Source organism: Sciurus vulgaris (genome assembly GCF_902686455.1).
Source record: "Sciurus vulgaris genome assembly, chromosome: 2".
Classification (NCBI taxonomy): Eukaryota; Metazoa; Chordata; class Mammalia; order Rodentia; family Sciuridae; genus Sciurus; species Sciurus vulgaris.
This window is the reverse complement of record NC_136462.1, coordinates 20,906,159-20,929,321: the sequence shown is the minus strand read 5'-3', so window position 1 is coordinate 20,929,321 and position 23,163 is coordinate 20,906,159.

Here is a 23,163-nt window from a genome sequence, read left to right as displayed (position 1 = left end):
CTCTGTGATAAGACCCCAAAGACTTCATACTTGGTAGATTGTTTTCAGAGATAACTAAAAGTGTATGTATCAGTGGGTCCAGATAATTTCAAAAGGACCACCACAGTTGATTTATTATTCACATATTCATTTCCTGTATTGCCATCTTGCTGAATCCTTCCCAGCATCTGCTTTGACTATGAGAACCCTGTGTTCCTATTGTTATCAGAGTCTATTGATTGAATTTATATTTTTAGTTGGAAGGAAGCAGAGTAGGACAATACCCTATTACCTACAAGAAAATAAATTACTTTTATCATTGACTGAATTCTAGAGCCTAAGTGCAGAGTGGTAAGAATAGAAGTTCAATGAATGTATAGATGCCTAGATTGCATCTACAATATAAGGGCAATTTTGTGTCATAAGAAAGTTGTTGGAGTTTAAATGAATGACTGATTCAAGGAGTGGTCTCTGAACATAACCTTCCTCTAGTAAATGCTATTTTATAATTAGATGGTCTTTCTTTGGTAGTTGGTCCTTAGACTGGGTGAAACCAACCTCACTGTTATGTCTGCCAAAAATACACATGTCAAAATTCTAAGCCCTGGTATTTTAGAATATAATCTGTTTTGGAAATAGGGATATTTAAGATGCAACCATTTTCAAGCTAAGTGAGCTCATTAGTGTGGGTCCCAACTCAGCATGACTGAGGAGATTCAGAGATGGACACATGCAGATGTGACATGTGCATACAGGTGCCTATGGTGATGTTTCTAAGAATACAAGCCATGTGATGCCAATATTGCTGGCAGGAGACCAGAAGCCAGGAGGGAGCATGGATCAGAATCATCCATATAGTTCTCAGAAGAAATTGACCATGCTGATGTCTTCATCTCAGACTTCCAGTCTCCAGAACTGAGACAATGCATTTCTGATGTTCTAAGCCACTGAGTTTGTGGCACATTGTTATTGGCAGTCTTAAAAAATGGGCACACTTGCTGACATGGATTCTGCTTTTAAATTAGTATTGGGCAATTGGTATTTCTCTACATATTTTAAAATAATAAATCAATGTCTTATACCTGGGCAGCTGCCACGTGAGCGGGAAATCCAGTCATTGGATATTTCCACTCCAGTAACTAAAGTCAGTATTTCATCTATCTATAATGTAGTCTGAGACAACAGAATTTCAGGACAAGATGATACCTTTCCATCTGCCTGGATCTGCTAATGTTGGTGGTCGTCCCTTATGGGAATTTGCTAGTTTCAGAGTCATGCCACCATTTACATTTTGCCATCTGTATTACCAAATCCTGCCTGGAATTAAATATAACTAATACTTTATTTAACCAAACAAATTCTTCTTTCATATTCTAGCTATAGAAAAGATGCAGTGTGCAATGATAACTATCTTCAGGTTTTTCCAGAGCCTCATGCTTGTCTTGGTAAAGAACCATTTAGTCAGTTTCACTCTTGGAATGAAAAACTCAGCCTTCAATCTGGACCAGGTTAATGGATAGATAGATATAATAGGTTAATAGAGTACAGTGCTGTGGTTCTACCAATCTTTTCCACAGATAGCAAATATATAGTCTTATGTAAGTCACTGAAAATCTAAGAATTTTAGTTTCTTCATCAGATATATACACATATGCATATGTACATGTATACATAAGTGATATAAGTCACTTTCACTCCAACTTTTAAAATTGTCTATGTAAGCTAACTATTTTCAAGTGTTTACTCACTTATTTATTCAACGAATGAAGACTGAACACCTGCTTTATGACAAGTGTGTTTCTAGGATTTGATATCTTGCAGTTTGCATTCCAGTGGAAGAGACAATAATATAAAACGAGATCTATCCACATGAGATGGTTCCATAAATAATAAATTACGTGACACAAGTGAAAGAGGCCACAGTGACAACAATGACGAAGGGTGAATTCTTCAACGCAGTTGGATGGTGGATTGGTGATATTGATGCTGAGAATAAATGGCAAGAGGGATCCAGTCATGGGATGATCCCAGGCTGAGGAAGCAGTGAGTGCTAAGATCTTAAGGTAGCAAGACCTTTATGTTACATGAAACAGTAACACAGTCAACATTCCTAGAAAGCCAGGAGGAGACAGGTGCACATGGAACTGGAATGGTTGATGCTTCTGGGCCACAGAAAGCCCTGCAGGCTTCACAGAGGAGTGTGAGCCCTTCTATTAAGACCAAGAACAAGTTCCATGGGACTTTAAATTAGAGATTGATATGATTCTATTCCAACTTTCTCCTTTTAGTTACTTTGGTTTTTCATTTGTTTGTTTTCCTTCTCTCAGGTGTTCTTTCTCTTTACCTTTCAATATTTTTCTTTCCTTTTTTTCCTCCCTTACTTTGATTTTTATATTTGCTTTTCTTCATTTGCTTTTTTCCCTCTTGCCTTCATCAAGCAGAATCTGCAATATGTATTAAGGCACAGGTTATTTTCACCAAAAGGAAGGAAGCCCACTAGGGGTCACTTCTGACCCACTGATGAGACCTTCATCTTCCAATTTTGCCTTGGGTTTAGAGCCAACCCAGGAGAGTTCTCCTCCTGTTCCATTGTTATCCACATCCTCTCTGGACACAAGCCACCCCAGGAGCCAGGCAGACTATGAAAACAGGCATGCCCCAGGTGCTTTGCTTTGTTCAGAGCAGACTGGCACCCTGAACTGGGAACTTGGCTCCCTGACAAAAGTGGCATCATTCTGTAAAGTGGAATGTCACCGGAAAGGCCACCATTGTGCAGGAAAGCCTGGGCCGTCTGTCTGCCTCTTGCCAGTGGCCCCGAGGGTCTACATCCAGGCTTCCTGGAGCTTCCTTCAATTGTCCTCACAAGCAGAGTTCAATGCTCACTTAAAGATACAAAGACCTGCCCTTAGCCTTGTGCTTGCCAAGTGAATCCTTCTGTGATTTATTTCCAACTTTGTCACTTCCAAACTGACAGTTTTATATTTAGAGAAAGTTTAGAGTCATGAAGGACAAACAGGTCCCCTTGGTAGGTATTCTTCCTAATGTACATTTATGTGCATATGGTTAAAAAAGGACATATATCTGTCATCATGTCTGAAGTGAAAAGGTGAAGCTAACATTTCCACCCATTTACCTCCAAAAAATTGACTGCAGAGTCTTTAAACAGATTAAGAAAGTTACAATTTTCTTTGTACTAGATGAATTGATGAGTTAAAATTGGTAACCTGAAAGATTTTTCTTTTCTTTATTTCCATTTTACTCAAATAGGATTTTTTTTCTCTAAAATTAAATGTATACCATGTGGAAAGCATTGACCCAATGATCATTGTTTTAGTGCCTGGCACAAATGGATGTGCATATCTAATTCAGTGTATTATTTTCTACTTTAATTGTTTTATAGTCTACCATGCACTTTTGCAACTAGACTCCCAACATTTCAGATTCACTATCTCTTATCTCAATTATGAATGAGAATTATAAGTTTCACTGAGGTTAAAATTTTTTCTCAAAAGATACATATCTAGCAAATGACAGATAAAGAATTAGGCTTAACATTTTTTGAATCTGGTTCAAATTTAGTGCCCTGTCTGCAAGGTTTTTCTATACAGGACCAGAGAGTGAAAATTTTAGATGTCATTTATTCTCTGTGACAACTACTTGACTTTGCTGTCAGGGCACAAAAGGAGGTACAGACAACACAGAAATGAATGAGTGATGCTGTGTGTGAGAACACTTTATTAATGTGCACTGAAATCTAAATGTCTTATTCTCTTTTTAGTTTTGAACCACTTAAATATGTAGAACAATTCCTTAGTTCACTTTCTCTAATAAAATAGGCAGCAAGTGGGTTTCAGCTACAAGCTGTAGTTTGTTGAATCACCTATGAATGGGACAGCCAAGACCCGAGTTCAGTTTAGATCCCAGTGGAATGGGCAATTTAATGTCTACTAAGCAATTGAATCATTATAAATCATCAGCTAGATCCTAGGGATCCGTCATCAGGGATTAATTTCTGTCAAGATTTCTCTTGAAGGAAAATAAAGTGAAATATTAATTGAATAGATGCAACTTAATAAGAGCAGTTAACTCACGGTTTTACAAATATGTAATGAGAACAGGACTTGCTTTCCTACTGAAGGGTATTGTTCACAGATTCTATGAGTTTTTGAAGAACTCCTAGAATGAAATATATATATATGAAAATCCGTAATAGCCTAGTTCAGTATAATCATAGCAAATTGATAAATGAGTCTTATGAGTACAGATAAAAAATACTACCCAGGCTACCAAGGAAAGTACACTTCTTCCTCTTCTGATCTGAGCTAAAATAATGTCATATACAATTGTGAAGGTATATATCCTCAAAATAGGAGATGGAAAAGAGAAATACCAAGAGCTAATTTTATAAAATACGTGTTCAAGTCACAACAATGAAGTAACTACATAGAAGACTACAAACCAGACAAATTCCTCCTGGATAAGCATGCAATAAGAGAATGTTCTCATCCCCATATTTGACCCCTAAATAAAGAGCAACTGTAGGGGATAAGTACAATTAAATTGAAAACCAAGAAAATGGAAACTATCTCACTGACCTTTTTGTTTCAATACTTGTTAGGATTACAGTTTTGGAGCATTAATTTCTATATTCATGTTTATTTAGGAAAAAGTAAAATATTTTAAAATATTATAAGTAGGTAGATGCTTCCTTAGGTCAAGAGCAACTGAAATTTGTTGGACCATGGGCAGGAAGTAAGAACATATGTTACTGTGTGTTGAGGAAAGAGGAGGTAAGGGAAATCGTTGGCTCTCTGAAGCTGTCAGTCAAGTCTCTTTACCCCTGAAGGAAACTGGATGCTTCAGCTTCTCTTCTCTGCTATTCCAAATTACATCCGCTTTCAAGGCCTGCCTCAGCTCTTGTTTCATCCACTTTGATTTCCTAATTATACCTCTTCATGAATCTCTCTGATTTCCAAACAAGGTAACATTTATTTAAAAGATCAGTGCAGATGTGTGTCAGTATTATCTCTTAGAGAGATGCTAGCTATTAAGGGCCAGATTGTGGCACACCTTACAGGGCATCTCCTCAATTGTTTCCACAGTGGGTCACTCTTGGCTGAGTGAAGATTTTTTTCAATTCCTTAGAGAAAGGACAACCCTCCCTGTCACATTATTAACAGAGATCCATCTTCCTGGATGTTACAAGCAGTTCTCCTTTTAGAGATGACGCACAGGATTGGGTTCCAGGCTTTTCAAATTTCCCATTACAGATCCAAAAAATTTTTATGTACTAAGCACCGCTGAGGGTTGGAAGGGATATGTGCCTGCTAATTTGAGTCAGGAAACACTTGGTAATTTGTATGGAAAATGTCCAAAATAGACTGCTCAGAGTTGTGGCATTTCCTATATTCCTGTCTCAGTCTATGAGTATTTTCTTCATCTTTGACATAATTATTTCAAACAAGCACAACCGAATGTAGAGGGCATAGGAAATTAGAGCCTCTTTTCTTTTCTTTTTTTTTCTTTCTCTTCTTTCTTTCTTCCTTTTTTTATTTCTTTCTTTTTATTCCTTTCTTCCTTTTACCTGGGGGGTGGGTACGAGGGATTGAACCCAGGGGTGCTTAATCACTGGGTCACATTCCCCAGCCCTTTTTATTTTTTAGTTTGAGACAGAGTCTCACTGAGTTGCTTAGGCCTTTGCTAAGTGTCTGAAACTGACTTTGAATTTGTGATCCTCCTGCCTCAGCCTCCTGAGTCTCTGGAATTACAGGCCTGAGCCACGGCCCATACTATTTTTAAGATCAATCCAACAGTAACTCAAAAAGATCAGCGAATGAACACCTTTCAACCTGTTCCGTTCTTCTCTCCTGATGCAGCATTGCTCCAAGATAAAGCTTCTGATGCATTCCATGTCTTTCTGTGTCCTATGTCTCACACTTCCTAGATATTAAAATTTATTATACATAAGCAGAGAAGTGCACAAAATTTGAATTGAATATGGGTATACCAATAGTAATATAGATAGTTAAAATTTATTAAATGCTATTTTTGTACCATATGTTGTATACAATTTCTCAGTAATATATAGATCTGAAAAGTTGGAAATATTTTCATGTTTTCCCTTATAAATTAATAAACTGAGGTGCCTACTGACTAATTGAACTAAGGCAAGATGGTTTCAAGGTGCAGAGAGTAGACTCAAACCCAGATTGACAGACTCTGTAGCCTGCATTTAACTCATAAATGATAATGTGTAGAGATAAGAGATGAAGATACTAAAAATGAGTATGAATAGGTCAACATAAATGGTACAATTTTCTTTTTGCTTTTGTGTTTGGATTTTTGCCCAGAGAGAAGGCTTTTACATAGATTTAAAATAATGAATTTTGTTTCTATGAGATTCTTAGCTCATTTAAAACCATGTTCATTTAGGACACATTACTGGTTGACATGGTTGGCCAATGGTGAATGAAAAATATTTGGGCCTTCTTTCATGGAATGAAGTTCATCTCTAAAGAGACTTTGGTAGGTTTCAAGGTCTTGCTTCCCATGACATTACAAATGCGTCAAGTTGGAAAGAGAGTTAAAGGCCATTTCTCCCCTGCCCTTCTCTTCTCATGGCCAAATATGCTCATTTGTAGACTCAGCAATGTCCATGGATTTCCAGGTGGGAAATACACACACTGTGTCTTAAGAAAATAATGCCCTGGAATTATTGTCAAAAGCAATATTCTAATATTTCTATTATTTTAAGAAGCAAAAGAAATTTGGACTCTGGAGTCAAACTTGAATTCTGCCTTCCACCTACTGTCAGTGTGATTTGGTGCATATTACTAGATCTCAGATTCTTCATCTGTAGTAAGAGAGGCTGACAATTGTACCTTATATGTCCTAAAATAATTCATTAAGAGAAAATCCCTATTCTCTTAAAACAGCGCCAGTTAATACATATGTACTAAGAATAATCATCAATAGAACTTAGTGACCTAAGTTGCATAATAAATAATATGCACTTCACAGAAATCTGCAAAACTGGTTATTTTAATGGTAACTCTGTTCCCTTGCACAGCCTATCTATGTCTTGATTTTCTTTGCCAACTACTCCCCAAATATCTACTTAATGAATCTTTCAAGAATCCTTGAGATACTGACAACAAGATTACTGGTTTATAAGGCTCAAAACTAATCTCTTACTACTTTATTAAATTTTGGTATATTTGCTTATCTTTGGTATTTGATAGTGCCTTAAAATATTGACAGTGTATTAGTAATCCTAGACACACATTATTTAATATGTAATTTGCACTTGAAACTTGAACTCATTAAAGGTACCTATTGCTCTCATGCAAATATTTCTCTAATCCTGGGATTAGTTTTCTGTTATGTATTTAATTTACCATTTTCATTATGAGTAACATTCCCTTAAAAAACTATGCAAAATTAGATTAAGTACTGCCTCTCTATGAACTCTTATTCTTTACAAGCACCCAAAACAATGTTTTTCTTCATATCTTTATTTCACCCTCTCTTTCTTGCTGTCTCTCTCTTTCTCTTCAAACTACTAAGGCAATTTATATATATATAAATAAATATATATATATATATAATCTTTTACAGATATATATATAGATATATATATAATCTTTTACAGATATATATATATAGATATATATATATCTGTAAAAGATTAACACTTTTATTCTAGTAACTCGTGTTTATGAGGAAAAAAGCAATATATTTCTATCTTTCTCCAAAATGGGTAGCTCACCTTCTAGTTCTTTTATGTCTACTCCTTCATGTATAGTTCCCCTCAAAGTATCTGGTTGAGCAGAAAGCCCAAGCAGACCACAGCAAGTAATGAGATTGAATCAGTAATAAAATGTCTCACAACAAATAAAAGCCCTGGACGATCTGGCTTTACTGCTGCATTCTACTAAACATTAATAAGAACTGATACTAGTTCTTTTCAAACTAATTTAAAAAAATTGAAAATAAGAGAATGCTTGTAAATAAGTTCTACAAGACCAGCATGACCCTCATGGCAAACTGGATGAAACACAACAACAAAAAAGAAAAAAAAAACAAAACAAAACAAAAAAAAAACTGTATACCCAACATCTCCAGTGAAGATACATGTGAAAATAGTATCCATTATGATCACATGAGATTTTTTTCAGGGATCCAAGGATGGTTCCATGTACACAAAAGATAAGTGTAATACATCACACCATCAGAATGGAGGACAAAAACATATGATTATCTCAATAGATGTAGTAAAAATATTTGGTAAAATTCAATATCCCATCATGATTAAAAAAAAAAAAAACTGTGAGTGGTTAGGTATATAAAAACATGCCTCAACATAATTAAGGCTATATATGACAAACACAGAGCTTGTTCATACGGAATGGGGAAAAACTGAGATGCAGAACAAGGTAAGGATGTTCACTTTCACCATTTTCATTCAATATAGTACTAGAAATGCAAGCCACGGAAAGTAGGTAAAAGGAAGAAATAAAATCACATAATTAAGAAGGAAGAAAGTAAAATAATCCCTATTTGGAGATGATATGATTATGTATGTAAGAAACCTAAAAAGTTCAACACATTCTCAATAATATTGTAGGATAAAATTCAGTATGGAAAAACCAATAGCCTCTACCCATGAGCCACACCCAGTGGAGGAAAGGGAAGGGAAGGACAGGGGATTTTTCAACCCAAGAACAGACCACTGATGAGAAAATGAGGTTTAATTATATGGCCATTAGTCATGTGAATCCATGACATTTTCAAATGTATGTGTCTTCACTTGAATTTCCCACTAAATTGGAGCCTGAAACAGGAAAGAAAAAAACAGAAAAAGAAAAACCAATAGCCTTGTTTCTATAATGACAATGAGACTGGTGAGAAAGAAATCACCAAAGCAGTCCTGTTTGCAATAGCTACAAAACTGAACAAAACAAAATCTACGAGACAATGTAACCAAGGAAGCAAAAGACTTCCAGGGAAAAATAAAAAATGCTGATAAAAGAAATTGAAAATGACACACAAAAATGGAAAGATCTCTTGGGTTTATAGGTTGGAAAAATTAATATTGTTAAAATGTTCATACTACCCAAAGCAATTTACAGATTCAATGCAGTCCTCATCAAAATACTAATGATATTCTTCTCACAACTAGCATAAACAATCTTGGAAACCATGCTGAAGCATGAACAACTCCAAATAACTGAAAAAATTTTAAGCCAAAAGAGAAAAGCTAGATATATCACTCTACCTGAATTATAGTAATCAAAACAGTATGGTATTGCCATAAAGGAGACACAGGAACCCAGGGAACTGAATAGAGTGCCCAGATATAGCCTATGCATTTACAACCAACTGATTCTTTACAAAGGCACCAAAAATATATATTGGCGAAACAAAGAATCTAAACTAATGATGTCAGGAAACTGGATGTTTGCATGCAGAAAATCTCATGTTGACCCTGTCTTTCATCCTATACAAAAGTCAACCCAAATTAGTTTAATACCATTTCATTTATTGAGTCTCAAGTTTACTTCTTAGGCTCTAGGAGTCTTTTTGAGGAATTTGTTCCTAAGCCAACATGATGAAGTGTTTGGTCTACATTTTTTTCTAGTAGGTGCAGGATTTCTAGTCTAATGCCTAGGTCTTTGGTTTACTTTGAGTTGAGTTTTGTATAGGGTGGGACATAGAGGTTCAAGTTTATTCTTCTATATATGGATTTCCAGTTTTTCCAGCAACATTGGTTGATCTTTTCTCTGATATGTGTTTATGGTGCCTTTGTCTAGGATGAGATAATTATTTGTGTGAGTTTGTATCTGTGTCTTCTATTCTCTTCCACTGGTCTTCATGTCTGTTTTGTTGCCAGTACCATGCCAGTTTTGTTACTATAGCTCTGTATTATAATTTAAAGTCTGGTATTATTATGCTTCCTGTTTCACTTTTCTCAATAAGGATTTTTTGGTTATTCTGGGCCTCTAATTTTTCCAAATGAATTTCATGACTGCCTTTTCTATTTCTATGGAAACTCAACAGGAATTACATTAAATCTGTATAGCCCTTTTGGTAGTATGGCCATTTTGGTAATATTAATTCTGCCATTCCGAGTACATGGGAGATCTTTCCATCTTCTAAGATCTTCTTCAATTTCTTTCTTTAGTATTTTGTAGTTTTCATTGTAGAGGTCTTTGACCTCTTTTGTTAGATTCATTTCCCCCCAAAAAATTTCTTGAGGCTATTGTGAATAGGATAGTTTTCCTGATTTCTCTTTCTGCTGATTCTTCATTAGTGTATAGAACACAATTGATTTACGGGTATTAATTTTATATCCTAGTACTTTCCTGAATTTTTTTATGAGTTCTACAAGTTTTCTGGTGGACTTTTTTGTGTCTTCTAAATATAGGATCATTTTGTCAACAAGTAGGGATAGTTCAAGCTCTTCTTTTCCTATATGTATCCTTTTAATTTCCTTCTTTTGCCTAATTGTTCTGGCTATAGTTTGAAGGACTACGTTGAATAGAAGTTGTACAATAGGGAATCCCTGTCTTGTTCCAGTTTAGTCAAAGATTTAAATGAAAGACTTGGTACTATGGAACGACTACAAGAAAATACAGGAGAAATATTTTAGGTTATCTGTAGAGGAAAAGATATTTTAGATACTTTACGAAAGCATGGGAAACAAAAGAAAAAATAGACATGTTGGATTATATCAAACTAATAACTTTCCACACAGAACAGGAAATGAGAGTGAAGAGACAACCTATATGATGGGATAAACATTTGAAATTTAATCATTAGACAAAGGATTAATATTTAGAACATATAAGAACATAAAAACTCAATACCAGGCAAATTCATACTGGAAAGCAATATGAAGATTCCTCAGAAAACTTGGAATACAACCACCATTTGACCCAGTTGTCCCGGTCCTTGTTATATACCCCAAGGACTTTAAATCAGCATACTGTAGTGTTGCAGTCACTATACGTACCAATGTTTATAGCTGCTCAATTCACAATAGCTAAGCTATGGAAACAACTTACGTTCCCTTCAAAAGATGAATGGATAAAGAATATGTGGTATATATACACAATGGAATATTACTCAGCCATAAAAAAATGACTTTATGACTTTTGCTGGTAAACAGATGGATCTGGAGATTATCAGGCTATGTGAAATAAGCCAATCACAAAAATCCAAAGGCCAAGTGCTCTCTCTGATATGCAGATGCTAACTCACAACAAAGGGGTAAAGGGAGGAATAGAAAATTCTGAAATTTAGCACAGGGGAATGAAGGGAAGGAAAGGGATAAGAAATATGAAAAACAGTAAAATGAATCAGACATAACTTTCCTATGTTCATATATGAATACACCACCAGTGAAACTCCACATTATCTACAACCATAAGAATGGGATCCTAATTAGGATAAGTTATACTCCATTTATATATAGTATATTGAAATACACTCTACTGTCATATATATATATATATGTATATAAAGAATAAATTTAAAACAAAATAAAATTTCTTTTCAAAAAGTTTCAGTAACAAAACACAATAATGATCCATTTTAAAAATAGGCAAAAATATGAGTAGATACTTTTCAAAAGAAGAAATTAAAATGGCTAACACATTTATGAAACAATGCTTAATTTCATTTGTTGTCAAGGAAATGCAAATGAAAACTACAATGAGATAGTATCTCCCTCATTTGAAAAGACGATTATCAGAAAGAAAAAAAAATGGGAGTGAGTGGGTAGATAAAGGTGAACCCTTAGACACCACTGAGGGGATGTAAAATAGTGCAGCCAACACGGAGAATCGTGGGGAGGCTCCTCAAAACTTTAATAATAGATCTGCCACATGATCTATCCTGCTTCTGAGATCCAAAGGAAATAATATCAGCCTATCATCAAGAATCCTGCATGCCCACATTTAATGCTGTACTGACAAGGGATAAACTATGGCATCAATCTAGATATCCATCCATGGATGAATGAATAAAGGAAATGTGGTATGTATATACAACGAAGTATTATTTAGGCGTGGATATCATGATAACCCATCACTTGCAGCCAAGTGAATGAAACTGGAGGACATTATATTGACTGAAATATGTCTGACATAGATAAAATACTGCATTTTCTCTCTCACATGTGAATGTAAAAACATCTATTGAATGTATCAATGCATTCTGTGTGAGTTGAGAAATGGAGACTAGATAATGTGTACAAAAACACAGTTACATAGAAGTAATATGTCTAAAGTACATTAGGGTGACTACAGTTAACAAGATCCTGTTCTATGTTTTATGAATAAGCAAAAGAGTGGAGCATGAACCCTCCAAACACAAAGTAATAACAAGAAGAAGGAAATGCTAATTACTCTGATTTGGTCAGTACATATCGTATTCACGTGTAAGAAAGTCACACTCTATTCCATGGATATATATGATCATGTGTTCATCAAAACTTTTTTAAAATTGGAAAGGTTAAGCACCTGATATGATCATTGCATACTGTGTACACATATAAAATTAGCACGCTGTACCTACCAGTGGTGTAACTAAAATAAAAATTAATAAAAATAATAATAACAAGCAGAAAGTGCCTGCTTGCTTTATGCTGAGACTATATTTTTATATCATATTTTGCTAGGTGGATGCTATTTTGTTATAATTTGTCTCTAATTACAATTTGAAATATTTATAAGATTTTGCTATTTTAAACATTTCGGTGGGGAAGTGAAACCCAGCTTTGCATGATTATACTTCTGGGTCACTCTTTGCCTACACTACTGGAAGTTCATTTTTTGCTTTCTCCGGTGTGTGTGCCCTTTTGATGGTATGCATGGCCAAATCCTCAACCAGAAACATAAATGAACTTACTTATATTCTAAGTCTGCCCAGTTCTTACCATTGCCAACAATGGATACTACTAAGTATTTTAGTGTTTACCACTTTAAATGAAGAAAATATGAATTTTTATTCTCAATACTTCCATCATTAATATTTAAGCTTTTATGTTATAAGGGTATTTACGTGAACTGACTATGCTCTTTGCCTATTGACCATTAGTACATTGGACTTTCTGTAATGATGTAAAATAATGTATTATTTTTTTAAATTTTTTTTTATTGTAAACAAATGGGATACATTTTGATTCTCTCTACATGGAGTAAGGCTTACCATTCGTGTAATCATAAATTTACACAGGGCAATGTTGTTTGATTTATTCTGCTATTTTTCCCCCTTCCCCCCCACCCCACCCCACCCCTCTTTTCCCTCTGTACAGTCCTTAATTCCTTCATTCTTGCCCCCATCCCAAACCCTAACCCTAAACTTAACCCTAACACTAATGCTGACCTCTCCCACCCCCCATTATATGTCATCATCTGCTTACCAGCGAGATCACTTGTCCTTTGGTTTTTTGAGATTGGCTTATCTCACTTAGCATGATATTCTCCAATTTCATCCATTTGCCTGCAAATGTCATAATTTTATCATTCTTTATGGCGGAGTAATATTCCATTGTATATATATATGCCACAGTTTCTCTATCCATTCATCAGTTGAAGGACATCTAGGTTGGCTCCACAATCTGGCTATGGTGAATTGAGCAGCTATGAACATTGATGAAGCTGTATCTCTGTAGTATGCTGATTTTAAGTCCTTTGGGTATAGGCCAAGGAGTGGGATAGCTGGGTCAAATGGTGGTTCCATCCCAAGCTTTCTGAGGAATCTCCATACTGCTTTCCAGAGTGGCTGCACTAATTTGCAACCCCACCAGCAATGTATGAGTGTACCTTTTTCCCCACATCCTCGCCATCACCTATTGTTGCTTGTGTTCTTGATAATAGCCATTCTAATTGGGGTGAGATAGAATCTTAGGGTACTTTTTATTTGCTTTTTTCTTATTACTAGAGATGTTGAACATTTTTTCATATATCTGTTGATTGCTTGTATATCTTCTTCTGTGAAGTGTCTGTTCATTTCCTTAGCCCATTTGTTGATTGGGTTATTTGTATTCTTGGTGTAGAGTTTTTTGAGTTCTTTGTATATTCTGGAAATTAGCACTCTATCTGTAGTATGAGTGGCAAAGATTTTCTCCCACTCTGTAGGCTCTTTCTTCACGTTGCTGATAGTTTCCTATGCTGAGAGAAAGCTTTTTAGTTTGAATCTATCCCAGTTGTTGATTCTTGCTTTTCTTTCTTGTGCTATGGGAGTTCTGTTAAGGAAGTCTGATCCTAAGCTGACATGTTGAAGATTTGGACCTACATTTTCTTCTATAATCTGCAGGGTCTCTGGTCTGATTCCGAGATCCTTGATCCATTTTGAGTTGAGTTTTGTGCAGGGTGAGAGATAGGAGTTTAATTTCATTCTGTTGCATATGGGTTTCCAGTTTTCCCAGCACCATTTGTTGAAGAGGCTGTCTTTTCTCCATTGCATATTTTTGGCCCCTTTGTCTAGTATGAGAAAATTGTATTTATTTGGGTTTATGTCCATGTCCTCTATTCTGTACTATTGATCTACCTGTCTATTTTCGTACCAATACCATACCATTTTTGTTACTATTGCTTTGTAGTAGAGATGAAAATTTGGTATTGCGATACCCCCTTCTTCGCTCTTTCTGCTGAGGATCGCTTTAGCTATTCTGGGTTTCTTATTCTTCCAGATGAATTTCATAATTCCTTGCTCTATTTCTGTAAGGTATGTCATTGGGATTTTAATTGGAATTGCATTGAATCTGTATAGCACTTTAGGTAGTATGGCCATTTTGACAATATTTATTCTGCCTATCCAAGAACATGGGAGATCTTTCCATCTTCTAAGGTTTTCTTTAATTTCTTTCTTTAGTGTTCTGTAGTTCTCATGGTAGAGGTCTTTCACCTCTTTTGTGAGATTGATTCCCAAGTATTTTATTTTATTTTTTTTTTTAGGCTATTGTGAATGGGGTAATTTTCCTAATTTCTCTTTCTGAAGATTCATCACATATGTATAAAAATGCATTGGATTTATGAGCATTGATCTCATAACCTGCTAATTTACTGAATTCACTTATGAGTTCTAAAAGTTTTCTGGTGGAATTTCCAGGTTCCTCTAAATATATAATCATGTCATCAGCGAACAGGAAGGGTTTGAGTTCTTCTTTTCCTATTCATATCCCTTTAATTTCTTTGATTTGTCTAATTGCTCTGGCTAGAGTTTCAAGGATGATGTTGAGTAGAAGTGGTGAAAGAGGGCATCCCTGCTTTGTTCCAGTTTTTAGGGGGAATGCTTTCAGTTTTTCACCATTTAGAATGATATTGGCCATGGGCTTAGTGTAGATGGCCTTTACAATGTTAAGGAATGTTCCCACTATCCCTATTTTTTCTAGTGTTTTGAGCAAGAAGGGGTGCTGTATTTTATCGAATACTTTTTCTGCATCTATAAAAATAATCATGTGATTCTAAACTTTAAGTCGGTTGATATGGTGAATGACATTTATTGATTTCTGGATGCTGAACCAACCTTGCATCCCTGGGATAAAACCCACTTGATCATGGTGCACTATATTTTAAAAATAGTTTTATATGCGATTTGCTAAGATTTTGTTGATAATTTTTGTGTCAATGGTCATTAAGGATATTGATCTGAAATTATCTTTCCTCAATGTGTCTCTGTCTGGTTTAGGTATCAGGATGATATTGGCTCCATAGAATGAGTTTGGGAGGGTTCCCTCCTCTTCTATTTCATGGAATACTTTGAGGAGTATTGGAATGAGCTCTTCTTTAAAGGTTTTGTAGAACTCGGCTGAGAACCCATCTGGTCCCGGACTTTTCTTTGTTGGTAGGCTTTTGATGACCTCTTCTATTTCATTGCTTGAAATTGATTTATTTAAATTGTGTATGTCCTCCTCATTCAGTTTAGGTAATTCATGTGTCTCTAGAAACTTGTTAATGTCTTCGAGGTTTTCTGTTTTGTTGGAGTATAGATTTTCAGAATAGCTTCTAATTATGTTTTGTATTTCACTCATGTCTGTTGTGATATTTCCTTGTTCATTCCGAATTTTAGTAATTTGAGTTTTCTCCCTCTTTCTCTTTGTTAGTGTGGCTAAGGGTTTATCAATTTTGTTTATTTTTTCAAAGAACCAACTATTTATTTTGTTAATTTTTCCAATTGTTTCTTTTGTTTCAATTTCATTGATTTCAGCACTGATTTTAACTATTTCCTGTCTTCTACTAATTTTGGTGTTGGTCTGCTCTTCTTTTTCTAGGGCTTTGAGCTGTAGTTTTAAGTTGTTTATTTGTTGATTTTTACTTCTCTTTTTGAATGCACCCCATGAAATAAATCTTCCTCTAAGTACTGCTTTCATAGTGTCCCAGAGATTTTGATATGATGTGTCTTTGTACTCATTTACTTCTAAGAATTTTTTTATTTTCCTCCTGATGTCTTCTGTTATCCATTCATCATATAATAGCGTATTATTTAATCTCCAGGTATTGGGAAGTTTCTGTTTTTTATTCTGTCATTTATTTCTAATTCCAATCCATTATGATCTGATAGAATACAAGGTAGTACCTCTATCTTCTTGTATTTGCTAACAGTAGCTTTGTGGCATAAAATATGGTCTATTTTAGAGAAGGATCCATGTGCTGCTGAGAAGAAAGCATATTCATTCTTTGTTGGATGGTATATTCTATATAAGTCGGTTATGTCTAAATTGTCGATTTTTTTATTGAGATCTATGGTTTCCTTATTCAATTTTTGTTTGGAAGATCTATCCAGTGGTGAGAGAGGTGTGTTAAAATCGCCTAGTACTATTGTGTTGTGGTCTATTTGATTTCTGGAATTGAGAAGGATTTGTTTGATGTACATGGATGGAGCCAACGTTCGGGGCATAGAATGTTTATGATTGTTATGTCTTGCTGATTTATGCTTCCCTTAAGCAGTATGTAATGTCCTTCTATATCCCTTATGACTAGTTTTGGCTTGAAGTCCACATTATCTGAAATGAGGATGGATACTCCAGCTTTTTTGCTGGGTCCATGTGCATGGTATGTTTTTTCCCATCCTTTCACCTTTAGTCTATGGGTATCTCTTTCTATGAGATGAGTCTCTTGCAGGTAGCATATTGTTGGATTTTTCTTTTTAATCCAATCTGCCAGTCTATGTCTTTTGATTGATGAGTTCAGGCCATTAACATTCAGGGTTATTATTGTGATATGATTTGTATTCCCAGTCATTTGACTCATTTCTGTTTTTTGACATTATTTGGTTTGTCCTTTATTTAGCTATTCCTTTAGGCTAGTTCCTCTCTTTGCTGATTTACATTGTTGTTTTTCATCTCTTCCTCAGGAATATTTTGCTGAGAATATTCTTTAATGCTGGCTTTCTTTTTGTAAATTCTTTTAGCTTTTGTTTATCATGGAAGGATTTTATTTCATTGTCAAATCTGAAAGTAAGTTTTGCTGGGTATAAGATTCTTGGTTGGCATCCGTTTTCTTTCACGGCTTGGTAAATGTTGTTCCAGGCCCTTCTATCTTTTAGGGTCTGGATTAAGAATTCTGCTGATATTCTTATTGATTTCCCCCTGAATGTAATTTGATTCTTTTCTCTCACAGCCTTTAAAATTCTGTCTTTATTTTGTATGTTAGGTATTTTCATAATAATGTGCCTTGGTGTGGGTCTGTTGTACTTTTGTATATTTGGAATCCTATAAGCCTCTTGTACCTGGTTTTCCATTTCATTCTTCAGATTTGGGAAATTTTCTGATATTATTTCATTGAATAGATCGTTCATTCCTTTGGTTTGTTTCTCTAAGCCTTCCTCAATCCCAATAATTCTTAAATTTCGGCTTTTCATGATATCCCATAATTCTTGTAGATTCTGTTCATGATTTCTTACCATCTTCTCTGTTTGATCAACTTTGTTTTCAAGATTAAATATTTTTTCTTCAATGTCTGAGGTTCTGTCTTCCAGGTGTTCTATCCTATTGGTTATGCTTTCTATGGAGTTTTTAACTTGGTTTATTGTTTCCTTTATTTCAAGGATTTCTGTTTGTTTTTCTATTTTTTCAGTATCTTTAACTCTTTATTGAAATGATCTTTTGCTTCCTGTATTTGCTCTTTTAACTGTTGAATGGTGCGATCACTTAATGCCTGCATTTGCTCTTTCCTCATTTGTTTCTCTGATTGTTTTAGTTATGTACATTCTGAACTCCCTTTCTGACATTCCTTCTGCTGTGCTGTCACTGGGTTTTATTGATATAGTATCTAGGTTTGTTTGGGGCATTATCTTCCCTTGTTTTCTCATATTGGTCAGATATCAGTGGGAATCTAAGATATTGCAGATTTCCTCTTTGGCTTACAGTGTCCCTGTAGAATTCCAGTATATCACCTCCTAGCCTTCAGTAGCCTGAAGTCTTGGAGGAACTTCATAATGCAGTGCTTCCAAAGAAAGCTGCCCCTAGTCCGCTCTTGGTTCCAGGACTGGGGGCTGGCTCTGTGCGGAAAGGCTCTCACTGGGCAGCCTGCTCCAAGAAGCTGGCTGTGGAATGAGCCTGCCTCTGGAGGGAGCAGGGCTTCTTTGGGAAGTCTCTGGCTGCCCTGCTCTGGTCCCAGAAGCCCCCTGCTGGCCGGAGCCCACCACTGGGTGTGGGGCTTGAATCTGACTCTGTGCGGAAAGTCTCTCACTGGGTGACCTGCTCCGAGAAGCCAGCTGTGGAAGGAGCCTGCCGCTGGAGGGAGCAGGGCTGCCTGGGGAAGACTCTAGCTGCCCTGCCCTGCAGGGAGAAGCCACCCCTGTCCGGGCCTGCCACCCAGGCCGAGCTTCACTTGGTGGGAGAGACTCACCCCGTGGCTCTATGTTGGTCCGAGTCTCTCAGTGCCTCCTCTTCTTGAATCCTGAGTTCTGGAGTGACAGGAGATGCAGTCACCCTCTACTCCACTATCTTGGATCATCCTTCATAATGTATTATTTGTAATCAAAGAATAGTTTGTCTTCACAGTATGTGCTGTGAATATATTTTCCCCAAAATTGTACCTGCTTCTAAAAGGCTGTAAATATTCTATTTGTAATTTAATATATATGATTAATGTTTAAGTGAAATAACTTTTTTAAATTGTTCAAATCTGAATTAAAAATCAAATAAGCATTTCAAAATTTCTGGCTTAGGTATCACTCTAAGTAATGTCTTCCCATCCTAAACACATGAAGATATTTTCTAATAGCTTTTCCTATTATACTCATTATTTTATCTTTTACATGTAAAAATTTAATATAACTAGAACATATTATGTATGGGATATTGTAGTTATTTAAATTTATAACAGCTTTACAAATCTAACTTCCTAGCTGTATCAATAGCTATATTATTCTGAAAAAATAAGGTTCAATTTCGAAAAATTTTTGTTGGTGCCTATTATGTGATAATTTCATCTTCCTAATTTTAATTATACAAAACTAATAATGTATACTAAGTGGCTTTGTAAATTTTGAGCTATCCTCTCGATCTTATACTCTTGTACTGCAGTGTTTTGTTATCTGATAAACTCCTGAGTTTGAATTGGATAACATTTGACACATAGAAGCACATAAGTTGAATTTTGCTTCATTATCCCTAAATGATATCTGCTCACATGGCTGGTTTCCGGGCTATCCTTTGAGCTCTCACAGTGCCGTGGTAGGAGAGCAGTGCCTGTTTCAGAGGAAGAAGGGTGATGAGCTTGATGGAGAAATGGCCTGGGGCCTGATTCCATCCAGAGATGCTCTACAGAGCAAATGTGCAGAGGGATGTGGTGAAATACATTGGGGTGCCTACTGATAGAACACATTGCAGGAAGAGTAATAGGACCCAGGGTGAATATGGAATTAAGTTATCAAGGTATGAGAAGCGAGGAGGAAAGGCAGAGGTATATTGAGGATTTCCATGTAAGATCTGCATTGTTGGCTTCCCTTGCTCTATCAAGGAACTACAGAAACACACCAAGATTTAAATCAGGTCTTCTGATACCAGTTGAAGTTCTCCTTCTACTCAATTATTTCATTGGACTATTTCTACTGTTTTTCACAGTGAAATTTTTGCTTTTAGTATTGCATGAAAATTTGTGTGTGCCTGTTAGTGTGTGTATGAGATAAGTGATAGAGGTTCAGCAATATTGACCAAATCTTATTTTATATCATGTGCATGCATGAATAGGTAAGGACAAACCCAACTATTGTGGGTCATTATAATGCATTAATAAACAAATGGGAACAAAATAACTGTACTTTACCATAAAGACTAAAATTTGGTAAAATCAACAGACTTTCAATATTTAGGGATGAAATTAATGTCAACTTTGTTAATTTTTTTTAATACATAGAAAAATTTACGGAAACTTGGAGCCCACTGCATTGATTATCCGTGGTTAATTAACCCCTTCCACTTAACAATTAATTACCATCACCAAGCATCCTGGAATTGCCCTGCAAAACTTACAATTAATATTTAATGTTTAATATGTAGGAGTCATATAGTAGTTCTTGGCTAAATATGGAGATATGGCCTTCACTTAGATATTACACTCAAAAATTCTTTCCCTCCATCAGCTCACTTTTCTGGCATTCAGTTTTGTGAGGGGTGCTGCATTTCTACATATTTCAGACAGCAAATTTGCTCCTCCTCCCATTTTGAATTTGGAGACTTTTTTTCTTTTCCTTTTTTTTGTTCCATCTCCTGGCGCTTACAGGCAGCGAGTAATTGCTTTCATCTAGTAATGCTATAAAGTTTGCAATGGTTCACCTAATTGCACAATTAGGCGCACTCAAGTTGGCAGTTTATTTCTTGACATATACTTTCCCCCAAATACCATAGTAAACTGTGGAGGAAAATGCCAGTTAGCAAAAAGTCTGGAAATTCAGCTGCCAAACGCCAAAGCTCTTATGCCAAGGCATTCAGTTAAGATTGGCTTTGCATTCTGGTCTGGTGAAGGGATCACTAAACGCACCCACAATATTTTTAGGTTGGACAGGTTTACTATTGAAACATATTTGTAAAATGGCCTTTAAAGTAATTTTAAAAATAAAAAGTGATTTTTCTTTTGAAATTCCCTATGTCCAAGATATTTTCATATGGCATTGCTGAGTATTGCTCTGTCATGATCAAAAAGAAGTGCACCTAAGAGTGGTAAAGTAGCAAATATCACTGGGGAGAACTTATCTGCACTCTCTCATCAGAGTTATTGTTATAAAGTCAAAGGCACTTTTTCTTCCTTTACTGACATTAGTGAACACACAACTTCAGTCTTCAACTAAAACCAGGCTTAACTAAAATATCAGTGGCATTACCTATAATGCTAGGATTTTTTCAAAAAAGGCTTTTTATTGAAAATATTCCATGCCAAGCCATAGCAATTATTGCTATGTTTATTTTACCCTTGAGAAAAATGTAACCAAATTAACCTAAGTAATGTCTTGGAAATTGCTCATATCACTTTGTTCCGGATATTCTTTGCATCCTTCAATAACTTCTTCCAATCTTTGCCTGGTTGAGACTGACTTCGAAGAAAAGTCAAATTTCAATCTTGCACACCAAATTCAAAACCATATTGAAAACAAATGTGACCATTTACTAGAATAACAGTCCAGTGTTATTTTTTCCATATGCATTTTCCTGTCTAATTTTCCCCTATTCTTCTATCCCTGAAGTTCTCCTTGTCTGACTTTATTAAGCATATATAAAGACTGCCTAGGTTTTGTGAAATGAAAGTTTAGAAAGTTGCACAGGTGGTTGAGAGATGCCAGAAACATCAGAACCCAGGGTGGGCCCCCAAATTAGGAGAATTGACTTCTGTGGCATGAAAGCTTGTATTGAATATCAGTATATTCTTTTCAGAAAACATGAGGCATATTGTAGGTTAAAATAAAATTTTGCTGTGTGCATTTTAAGTATCAATGGTATGACTTTAAAATGCAATTATGAAGAGGACATATTCCCACTAAAGACCGATTCCCTAGCATTGATCTTCACATCTACATATCTCCTCTTCTTAGAGCCTATAGTCTCCAAGTTCTAAAGAAGGGTCCCTGTTCTCCCATGGCTACAGGTCCTAAGTGATGTGTAAATTACTCTTTGTTAACATGTCTGCTGACCCTCAAGGGATGTAAGCATGATAATAAGTTATTCTGGATGTGCTGAAAAAAAAATCCTTCAAGTCAAGAGTCAAGGGAGTGAGCATCGAGTATATAGGGAAGATTTCACTAGTCTGTGGTTATAAATTAATGTCACCTCTGCATGTTCTGAATGGCCTCATGGTGTCATTAGGACTCCAGTTGAAAAACTTCCAGAAATTAGATCTTTTCAGAGCATCTAGAAATTCATTTTAAAGTTTCCCTCACTTTCTCTCAGAAACTAGTCCATCAACTGAAACGCAGTACTGGAACCTAACCGGCTGCTCTTCATTTCCTGCCTTGGTGTGGTCCACTCACTCACTGCCGACACCCTCAGCAAAGGCACCAGGCCAGGTGCTCCCACCAAGTCCCAGCCTGAGCTTTGAAAACACTTTTTAAATTTTTAAATTTTATTTATCTATTTTTATTTTTACAGGTTGCATTTTTTTTTTTTTTTTTTTGCAGTGCTGGGGATCGAACCCAGGGCTTTATGTTTGCAAGGCAAGCACTCTACCAACTGAACTATCTCCCCAGCCCCACAGGTCGCATTTTGATTCATTGTACACAAATGGGGTACAACTTTTCTTTTCTATGGTTGTGCATGATGTAGATTCATACCATTCATGTAATCATACATGTACATAGGGTAATGATGTCTGTCTCATTCCACCATCTTTCATACCCCAGCACCCTCCTCCCTCTCATTTCCCTCTATGTAATCTAAAGTTGCTCCATTCTTGATTCTTTGTAAAGCTGAAGAAAACTGCTTCCTCTTCAAATCTGCTAAATTGTGTTGATTACACTTTAAACAGAATATTCCCCCCCCCCCCGAACCCCTTCACAAAACTTTTTAAATTTTTTCTAAACAATTGTATAAATGCTGGCTTCCAATCCTAAAACCACATAGTGAATAGAAAGCAATTTCAACATGAACATAGTATTGATTTTTAAAAAATGTGAAAATGTCCCCAAATGTATTTTTTTACATTAAAAGCACTCAAAACAAGGCTATATATTGCTTATGGAAAT